The sequence below is a fragment of the Chrysochloris asiatica genome, unplaced genomic scaffold, assembly GCF_000296735.1.
Source record: "Chrysochloris asiatica unplaced genomic scaffold, ChrAsi1.0 scaffold00037, whole genome shotgun sequence".
In the NCBI taxonomy this organism is placed as follows: Eukaryota; Metazoa; Chordata; class Mammalia; order Afrosoricida; family Chrysochloridae; genus Chrysochloris; species Chrysochloris asiatica.
The window spans coordinates 18,403,375-18,414,823 of NW_006408555.1; positions in this window are offsets into that span (position 1 = coordinate 18,403,375).

Consider the following 11,449-nt stretch of genomic DNA (forward strand, 5'->3'; position numbering starts at 1 on the left):
ATCATTATTTGCCTCTGTCCCACTTCAGGTTCATATTCATCCTATCATATTACATTTCACTGCAATGATTACAATCCCCTCCGTGAGTCATCAAAATAACCAAAGGATACACCCCACCTGCCTGCCCCTGCTGGCTGTCAGCAAACAGCTCCTCTCCCTCCCTGAGTCTCGTGTCCCCAGCCATTCCATCTGTGCATGCCAACATCTCTATCTCCATGTCAGGATTCTGTTTAGATTGACTCTGTTGTACATCAGTTCTGATGTAAGTTGAATGCCTTTTTTTTTAAAACTTTTTATTATTATCTTTTATAAGTCTTTATAAGTCTGATCTTTATCTTTGTGGGTTGGAAACATTACATATAAGTTTACCGAGAATGACAACACCAGCAAATTATGTGCTGAAACACTGTATGTAGTACATATTACTAACGAGAAGATATAAAATTAAGTGTGGTTTGTCATAATTCAAATACTCCATAAGGTGGAGATTACCTGTATGTGGATTTTATCTATTGCGTTTCTGTTTTCATTTCACTGATTTATGCTCTCCTCTTTTATTTTCCTTTCTTCAACTTGCTTTGGGTTTAATTTGTTTTCTTAAGATTGAAAAAGTTTGTTGACTTCTAAAACAATTCACAGAGCTTATTTTCCTTGTTCTTCCAAGCTTATTGCTTTTCTTTAGTTGCATTTTAGAAATTTGGAATGTCTTTTAATTTTCATTCAATTCAAAATATTCGGTATCTTCTCTCTGAATTCCTCTTTGTATCATGTGTTAATTAGAAATACTATTAATCTAAAAAAATTTAGGAGTCTCTACATACCGTTCTGTTACTGATTTGTAGTCCAATTTGGTTGTGTTCAGAGAATATAATTCATAAGACTTTTAACTATGTAGAGGTTTTTAATGGACCAGAATGTGGTCTTAGTGAATGTCCCATGTGCATTTGGAAAGGATTTGTATTCTGCTCTTGTTGAGTGAAGTATTTTCCCTATTTTTACTTTTGTAAATGTGTATTAAAATTTTACAAAAAGTAAAAATGTGGAAGTTTACAAAAAAGGAGTATATGACATAGGTTGGAAATGTGACCGTTCAATGACTTAATTTGAAAAATAATTTTTCATAGGAAATATAAACTTAATGAAGCAGATGTATATATAATTAATAATGATTTAAGAGACCAGGAACCCCCAGTTGAATGCAGATAGTAAATTAGTAACCTCTTCACCTGTCAGAACTAGTTTTCAATCTGGAGGGTGGTCTAAGCAACTTGATCATTTCAGTCTGTAATATATGATTGGAAAGAAAAAAGTTGGAAATCCTAAATCTCAAGACACTGAAAATGAAAAAGAAATTCCTATTTAAGTTATGGCACCTAGACTAGGGTGTTTATAGTAAGGCTATCTTCAGTTCAAATATAATCTTTGACAATCAGTTTTTCATTACATTAATGAAGCTATAAAAGAAAATGCATGTTAAATACATGCCTGTAGGAGACTTGGTTCTTTGAAACATAATAACCAAATTAAGGCTGTCATATTTAGATGCACAACCTTTTGATGTTCTATTTCACTTGATGTCAAAGACAACATGCATGGAGCTCAGTACTGGTTTAATGAGAATTTCCATCTTGTAGCTTTCTTGATATCTGTGGAAAGACCACAGTTGACAGGCTAGTTCTCTTGATCAGTTCTCTGAATGCTAAATATTTCCGCTTTTTTTTCTTCTGTAGTAAGACAGCAAAATTAGGTTACAAGTCCAGTATAAAGAAATAGTTTTCCCTTTAAATTATACTTTTTTATTGGACCTTTGAGGTTAGAATTTACATTATTCCTAGATTTGCACTGCAAGATCACAAGGCCAAACAGTTACTTTTCATACAGAGAACAAAACTACATCCCTTTCTGTATTTAAAATTATCTAAAGACAATATGTTCTATTCCAAGTATGATCCAAAGGAGCCCTGGAGGTGCAGTGGTTAAAATGCTCAGCTGCTAAATGAAACGTTGGCAATCTGAACCCAGCAGCCACTGTGCTTGAGAAAGATGTGGCAATCTGCTTCCATAGAGATTTACAACCTTGGAAACTCAATGGGGCAGTTCCACTGTGTTCTGTAGAGTTGCTAGCAATAGGAATTGACCCAACAGCAATGGGTATGGATAGTCTGATCTAATGACTCAGATCAGATTCTCATAGATGTTATGACCTTGGATAAGGTTGGAGTCATTGACTTAAAATGTTACCAAAATGGGATATGGATATGGTCAACTAAACTGATTGAACTCAATCCTGGTTTTTTTTCTGAATGGCACTTTTCTTTGAAAGTACAAATTACACCTTCAGATGAATATTGAATGTATCAGTCCTCCATATCATGATCTCTTAACCCAAGACACTATCATTTCTAAAATGTTACACATGGCAGGACACACTCAAAATCAGCCCAAATGAGAAACCCCATTCTTCTTCCTTCATAGGTGGATAATATATATGATACTCTAAGATCTCTCTTGCTTCAGAACAGAAAACACACACAAAAATAGCAAGTTTGGCTCAAATGACTGTTCCATTCCAAATGGAATCTAATAATGAATGCTTTAGAGTCAAATTGTGTCTTGCAAACTTTTAGGCAAAGAATAGAAGATTAAAGGAAATAAGAGGAATATTTTTGCCTTTCATGAACCTGTGGAAGCTTAATTACTTGAAAATAGCATTTGATGACATTATTTGGGAGCACTTTGCAAAAAAACATACAGGGATTTCCTGGTCATGGAGCTTGAAGACCTGCCTTCCCCATGTCTCTCAGGTTCACTTTGTAAATTACATGAAACACTTATAGACAGACACTGGCACTCATAAATTATACAGCTCATTTGCATATTCCAGTCATGAGACATTATGCAAAGTGACATGATTTGCATAATGGATTCCTCTTGTCGCTTCACTTGCTACGTCCTTTTTTTAAAAAAAGAAATGAAATAAAACATGAAAAGGTGATAGCACCAAGTTCCCAGCCTTGCCTGTCTCCTTCCTAACCATAGTATCAATTGCTTTCATTTTCAACAGGGAATTGGAGTGAAGGAGACTGAAAGCAAAAATATTCTCACATACAAACAAAAAAACAAAGACTTCATCATACGATGAATTTTATTCTTAACTACAATTTACTCAATTTCTATTGGGATTCTTCACTAATAAAAACAACCAATCTTAGCCAATAGGAATGGAAACAAAGCAAACATTAGGGTATAGAGAAAGAAACTTTATGGGACATTTTCTTTAAAAGAAACGTTGCTTTGCCTATGATATCTTCAGAAGGCGTGGTCTTCCTCGCTATAGCTTAGAAAAATATATCAGTTACTTTTTTACTACTGGGGGAAAACACATATTATGAACAAGAAAAATAATATGGGTAAGGGATTGCTTTTCTCTAGAAGAAAACTTCTTAAGGGCTTTCCTAATTTGAAAGAGAAAAGGAAAAGAAGAAAAACATGGGGTTTGTGCTTTGATTATTTAACAAAAATATACAATGGCTATCGATATTGTAAAGGATGAGACAGTGCCACGTCGACTTCTGTCGGCTCTACTCCAATAAGCAGACAACGTTCCCTGAGCACTTGCGAGTTTTGCTGCGGGCTTTCCCTGCCCCCCTGCACCAGTGCGAAAGGCAGAGTGTGCCAGGCGGCTGGCGTCTGTACCCTGTGGGAAAAGTTAACTGTAATTCTTCGGCTTTTAAAATCAATTAACCCGTGTGTTAATTAACGTCAAGTCGACGGGAGGAGGAGGAGAAGAAGGGGAGGGAGGAAAGAAAAAAGCTGCAAGGGCGGATGGCAGAAGAGTTGGCACCGTGCCATCCATTCAGGGGCAACGCCACCGTTTCGTGTGATAGCAGCAGCGGGTATATGTTACCGGGCCCTGTATGCGGGCCAGGCAGTGCGGTGAAGTCAAGGGAGATTATCCAGACCCCCAGGAGCGAACAGCAAGCAGCAACCGAAGGCGTAAGTGCCCGGATTACAGCCTAGGCTACTCCAACCATAAGCCCTTCCTCGGAAACAGGGACTCGGCTACTTGGGGTACGGGGGTCTTCCACACCAAAGAGGCACAGAGCTGACTTTAATCACTGTTTTTTCCCTTTAAACTTGATTCTGCCGCAGTGGAGCCAGCACGGCGGATGCTTTCACACCCAGCAAGACAAAGGCCGTCGTCTCCGCCATGACACTGTTCCGTTCCAAGCAGAGGCCGGGATCCTGGACTCTTTGTGAAGCCCCAAGGAATCGAGGAAAACAAACAACAAATAAAGCAACAAACAGGGGGAAAAAAAAAATCAACAACCACCCAAATTGTGTGCCCATTGGCTCATGCCAGGCACCATCTGGGCATCTGGTGCAGCAGAAGGCACTTGTGGGGGCTATTTTTCAGGGGTGGGGTGGAAGGCAAGCTGTTGGCTTGTTTGCTATTCAACTTCGTTTATAATTAACTTAAAAAAAACAACACACCCTTCAGCCTAATCAACAACAAACAAAGAGAAAAAGCAGACATCAGAAGAGAAATGCCAAAGAAAGCGGCATGAATGCATGCCACAGCCGGTGCCACTTGCCATTCGGAAAACCTCAGGGAAAGATGCCAATTCCCCAGCTCGGAAGAAGGCAGATAAGAGAGCATGAAGGTCCACAGACAGACATCCTAAGGAAGGAATACCGCTCGCGCAATCTTGGATTGCAATTGTACACAGCCTCTGCTGGGAGAGGAGAAGCGAAATTTACATGGAGCTAGAGATGGGCATAACAGACAAGACAGGCACCTACTGACTGCACAGACACAAGTGTGAGGCTGTGTGTGTATAAAAATACACATATTTTCTGACAAATTAAACATTTAGATATGTATCTATTTTGTGTCATAAGTATGGGTATGTACATAGGTGTGGATGTTTCTGCATAGACACACACATGTGGGGCGTATGCATGCATGAAAAAAAGGAGAGGAAGGAAGGCAGAGTAGGAGAGAGAAGGGACTATGTGTGTGCATGGATGTGTGTGCATAAATCCCACTTTTTGACCCAGGTATACACAGAAGACAAAATAAAAATCATACTCCTGCAGCAAGCAGGCAGTCAGAGATTTATCTACATTCACTGCTATCACCAGGGAGATGAATGGGGCCGATCTGAAGCCCTTTTACAAGATCCACTATGGGAGTGGAGGAGGAGGAGGGATGCCACACAGACATGCACAAACTTGAAGGCAGAGGGACTTGGAAGGTGCTACTTAGGGAGCCCTGGTGGCATAGCGCAGGGGAGGAGAAGGGGAAAGAGGCTTGTTTCTCTCTCTGTTTTAGGTGGTTGTTTAAAAAAATCTGAAAGGGGTTTCAGTGAACGGCTAGTACTTACGTTGTCTGTGTTGCTGTGGATCCTGAAAGGTGTTCTGTTGGCACCGGGCGCTGAGCCAGGGGCAGGCGCTGGAAACAAAAGGGAGAGACAAAAAATAAAGTCATTCAATGGGAATATTAATTGCTGCTCTTGTGGATTTTACAAAACACACAAACTGTTTTCTTTTTCTTTCTTTCTTTTTTTTTTTAAAATGTGGATTGGCGCGTGTCCCTTTTCGCATGGAATATACGAGTAGTATGGGATTTACAGCCCAGATACGGGACTCAGGATTAACCGCGCTGGCATCTTTTGGGCATATTCTTCCTTTTAATGAATGAGCTTTCGCTGTTAATGAGGAATAATCGTTTGGCTAATGAGCTTTGAAACATTAAGAGAAAAGAGGGTTTTTTTTTCCCGTTAATCGCTCTGGTGCAACTGCATGGATGGATTACAAAAGACAGCAATAGGAGCGCAGTACAAAGGGGGGTACCTCTCCAGGAGTGGGAGAAGCACCGAGATGGGTGATGTGTCCCTGCATCTTTCCTCCCTTCTCTCACTCTCTCTGCCAACTGCAATGGGTTTCCATAACTCCGCAATCAAAGTGGACGGTCGGGAAGGATTATTACAAAGAGTGAAGCCTCCGCTGTTAATGTCTCCAGTGTTTAATCATCATACAGTAGAATGGTTTTATGCATATTTCATTTGCATATCATTAAACCGTGTTAGCGAAGGGCATTCAGAGCCAGGATAAGTACAAAGTTGGAGAGAGGGAAGAAAAAAGGTCCCTACGATGCTTATCTTCAAACAGGGACTTGTTCCATGATCTGTCTTCCACTTTCGCTAAAATCATTATGACTTGGAAGCCTTTGAAGTTGGATACAACCTTGGATTCTTCTAATTCCTGCAGAGCGGTATATTTTAAAAAAACAGCAGAAATGTTCCTGCACTAGACAATTAAAGGAATATAAACTCCAGTGGGTTGAAACTAGTAGCTCTTTGGGGAATGCAGTGGCAGAGCTTCTACAAATACCAACATTTAAAAAAATAATAATAAAATAAAGAGCATCATATTAAAACAAAAGAAAACGAAGACAAGAAATGTTAACATGTGGATTATATGTGTTTCTTTTGGGGGGTAATGAACTAAAGAGAATGAAGAAGCTGTTGGTAATTTATACCTTCCTTACTCAACAGTCATCTTTCTGTATGTGTTTGTTTTTGTCCTTTCTTTTTGAAGTGGGATGTTGACACTTTTGAAGCGATTAGTCAATTATTTTGTAGCTCTGATCTTTTTCCCCTGCATCCGACAGCAAAGCGAGGTGGTGGTTAGGGAGTTATGTGTGAATTAGGGGGGTTTAGGGAGAGAGAAGGAATACAGTGAGTTCTTTGTAGATCTTATACATGCACAACATATTAATTGGGAGCTTTTAAAGCTCCCTCAATAGGCTATTTCATTCCTGGTAAAACAGCAGCTGGTTAGCCACTGTTGGTGACTCTTCAAATATCACTTTAACTATTTTTATTCTGTTGTTGTCTTGCTTTGTTTTTCCTTGGTCAAGAGTGAGAATATACTGTTACCCCTCTTTAGTGAGTTTCTCCTCAGCTCCATCTTCTTCCTTTCCAATTTTCAAACTGTAAAACAATGTTGGTTTAATATTGACTCCTGGCGCATGGTGTAACTGGCACAACTTGATTTGGAAATGAGATGCTGTTTTATATTTAAATTATCCCTGCTCCTCCCTTATCCTCCAAAGCTTTGTCTCTGTTATGAATATTCAGATGAGGCATGATGTGATTACACTGTACAATTACTCCCATCCATGGTGGTAGCAGGGGCGGCTGGGGAGACAGAGAGCTAGACAGCCTCCAAGCCAATACGGAGTTTGTTTTCGGTATTTTTCCTATCTCCTTGGCGCTGGGGCACATGCAGATGTCGCTGTTGTTCTTTATAAAGCCCTAATGATATGCAAAAGCATAACGACTCGGTTTGGATGCAGAGCATCAATGAAATATTATGGATGTCTTTAAGAAAGGGGAAGAGAAAATCCCGACTGAAGGAATGTCCACATAAATTATTTTTATTTAAATGAATTCAAGGGATGGGGTGAGGGCAAGTCAGAAGGAGTCACATGGAAAACATGCATATTATTAATATGCATAAAGAATTCTCTCTGAGGAGAAGAAGCTCCTCACTACAGCTCATGAGACAAACAGGTTCATTAGGAAACAGCTCAAAGCGACTACAGCTTTCTGCTATTTCAGGTTTTTCCCTTATTTCAAATGAAGAGTCAGACATATTGCATTTCTTTGCATGGCAGCATTGAGATGGATCCAATCTGTGAAATTTGCTGCCCAAATAGCATTTCTAATGGAAACAAGAATTTAACAAGGACATGGATGTGGATGGGAGGGGACGGGAGAAGAGAGAATTTATGAAGAGGAGTCTATTCAGAGCCACAACATGGCATTTGGTAGTAGAGGAGTTTTTTAAAAACCATCTTTGGCTTCCTTAGTCTCAGATGTAGGCTTAGATTCAGGGCGTTATCAGTGTTTGCCAAGATGAGCACTGAGGTCCTTCTAGGTCTGAGGCCGAGGAAAGCAGCAGCAACTTGGTGTCCACAGTCCCAACTGTCTGCAGCTCCGAAGCCCAAAGCACGACTACTGCTAATTTGGGGATGCGGTAGAGTGCCTCCTGGTCCAGGTACTTGTGAAAGAGGGAATTCTTGGTGTTCTTAAAGTGTACCTTGCTATCGAGTGCATGGAGTCATGCAGGTGCTTAAGTTAAGCAGGCCTGATATTTGTGTAGGCTGATATTCAAGGTGAGGATGTCTGGGTTTTGTAATGTTTTCAGAATATTGAAATAACCTGTGTGGATTAGTACATGTGTATGATAAATATGAATGAACAGATAGTGAATGAGCCTATTGAGTAGGTTCAGATCGGAAAAAATATTTGGAATATTACTAGTAACCTCAAAGGATTAACAAATAAACCAAAGAAGTAGCATTCAGAAGAGCAGACATTTCATTACTACTTCTCCTGGTCCCATAGTTCAAATCACTTCTAAATTCAGGTTAAAACAATTTAATACTCTGTTTATATTACCTAATGACAATTTTGATCTGATTTGGGTATCTGCACAAATTTCTGTTTGAATGCAGAATGCTGACCTGGAAGTAGTCTTTCTAATTTCTTAACACCTGTTACAACTCCTGCTGTTCTTCACCTGTCATCTTTCTCTCTCTCTCACACACACACACAGATATAACATGCTGGCCTTTAACCTCTCTTAGTCTTTCCATCTTTGTTGCCAGAATTATGGCTATTAAGGTTTGAAACCATGAAGAACTTAGAATAGCATTTGTACACAGCAATCACTAAATAAATGGTAGATGTTGTTGTTGCTGTTTTATTATTATCATCATTATTATTTCATTGTGTTGGTTAGTATTTGAAAAAAATAAGAAAAGAATAACATTCCATCTTCACAGTTGCTGCTAAAGAGTAATACAGGTGAAAGGTGTAATGAGAAAGAATTAAAAAGGTAATAACAACAACAAAAGTGAATAGACTGTGAATTTTGTGCAACCAGGTATCAAAATACAGTTCATAATAGTACAATTCATAATACTATAGTAATGAAAGAGTCCTTTAAAGTGTATGTATAATTCTGAAATGAGGACATTGAATGACATCTATAGTCTGCTAAGAGAGTTATGGTGGTTGTACAAGACTATAAGAATTGAGAATTGCTTATTATTTAACCATATTAATGAGACAATGTCAAGTTTATATTTTATTTTAAAAATAAATTATATTTTTGAATAGATAATATATGAAATATGTTCAAATGTCAATAGTTTCAGAAATGTATATATATAGTCATTGCCCTTTTGGATCTATCTTAGCTGTAAATTCCAAACCCCATTCCCAAATAGGTAATCATTGTTACTGGTTTCTTATTCATCTTTTCAGGTATTAATATGTTTATACAATAGCAAGATATTAATATATTTTTCTCCTACTTTTTTTTTTTAACAAGAATGATAGTTTTAAAGAGTCCTTAGAGTTTAAGGAGTCCTATTCATCTGTACACAGAGAGATGAATATCTTCCTTTCTAGTAATCATGCCAATTATGTCTCTTCTTTTACTTGTCCTATTTGTTTGTTCACTCTCAAAAACCACAATCAGGGTCCATAAGAGTCAGAACCAACTCTATGGCACACAACAAGAACAAAAACAACATTCACCAGTGAGGACATCTAGCACCGTGTTGAATAGAGGTAGTGAGTGGTAAGAGTGGACTTTCTTGCCTTGCTCCCAATCTTAGAAGCATCATTGTTTTGTTCCTGATCTTAGAGGGGAACAACCAAGAAAGATGCCCTTTATCATGTTGGAGAGGTTTTCTTATATTCCTAGAGCTAAGAGGTTTTTGCTTGTTTGTTTGATTTCTTTACTTATGACTGGTTGTTAAATTCTGTCAAATACCTTTCTATCTCTATTGATAAACAACTAACAGCTTACTTATAGAGAATTACAATGACTTGATTTTCATATGTTAACCCAACCTTGCAATTGTAAGACAAACCCCATTTGGTTATGATGCATTTGTCTTTTTATATACTACCGTATTTGACTTGCTAATATTTTATAAGGTTTGGAAACCCATGTTCATGGGAGATACTGTTCTATAATTTTCTTTTCTTTTAATGATTTGTTTGCTAGTTATCAGAGTGCTATCAGAATCTTATTAGCCTCATGAAGTGGGTTGGAGAGCATTTATCCTCCTCTATATTTTGGCAGTGTTTGCATTAAGATTGATATTGTTTGATTCTTAAATGTTGGATAGAGTTCACCAGTGAGGCTATGAAAGCTGGGTATTTCTTTGCAGGCTTTTTTTTTTTTTTTCAGTTATAAATTGAATTTTTTAAAACTATACTGTTGCTGTTGTTAGGTGTGGTTGAGTCGGTTCTGACACACGGTGACCCTACGCACAACAAAATGAAACACTGCCTGGTCCTGGTCATCTTCACAACTGTCATGCTTGAGCCCATTGTGCTACCTCTGTGCCAATCAATTTCTTTGGGGATTTTTTTTTTTTTTTTTTGCTGACATTCTATTTTTCCAAGCATGATGCTCTTTTTCAGGGAAAGGAGATACTCCTTCTAACACAGATTTATTTGTTCTTCTGGAAGTCTATGGTACTTTTAATATTCTTCTCCCATACCATAACTCCTATGCATAAATTCTTCTACAATCTTCTTTATTCATTGACCAACTTTCACATGCATATGAGGCTACTGAAAACGCTATGGCTTGGGTCAGGGACATTTTGTTATCTTTGCTCTTGAGCACATTAAAGAGATCCTGTGCAGTAGATCTGCCTAATGCAATATGTCATTTGATTTCTTGACTGCTGCTTCCATGAATGTTGATTGTGGATCAAATTAAAATGATGTCTTTGACAACTTCAATCTTTCTTCCATTTATCATGATGTTATTTGTTGGTCCAGCTGTGAGGATTTTTGTGTTCTTTACATTGAAGTACAATCCATACTTAAGACTGTGGTCTTTTATCTTCATCAGTAAGTAGTTTAACTGCTCTTTGCTTCCAGCAAGCAAGGCTGTATCATCTGCATATTGTAGGATGTAAATAAGTCTTCCTCCAATCCTGAAGCCAAGTTCTTCTTTATATTATCTAGATTCTTGGATCATTTGCTAACCATACAAATTGAATAAGTATAGTGAAAGAATACAACCCAGGTACACATCTTTTCTAATTTTAAACCATTCAGTTCCTCCTTGTTCTATTCTAACAACTGCCTCTTGGTCAATATACAGGTTCCCACGAACACAATGAAGTGTTCTGGAATACCCTTTCTTCCAATGCTATCCATAGGTTGCAATGATCCACACAGTCAAATAAAGCACAAGTAAACATCTTTCTGCAATTTTCTGCTTTCAGCCAAGATTCACCTGACATCAGCAATAACATCCCTGGTACCACAACCTCTTGAATTTCTAGTAGTTCACTGCTTGAATTCACTAGTAATTCACTAGCTTGAATTTCTAGTAGTTCACT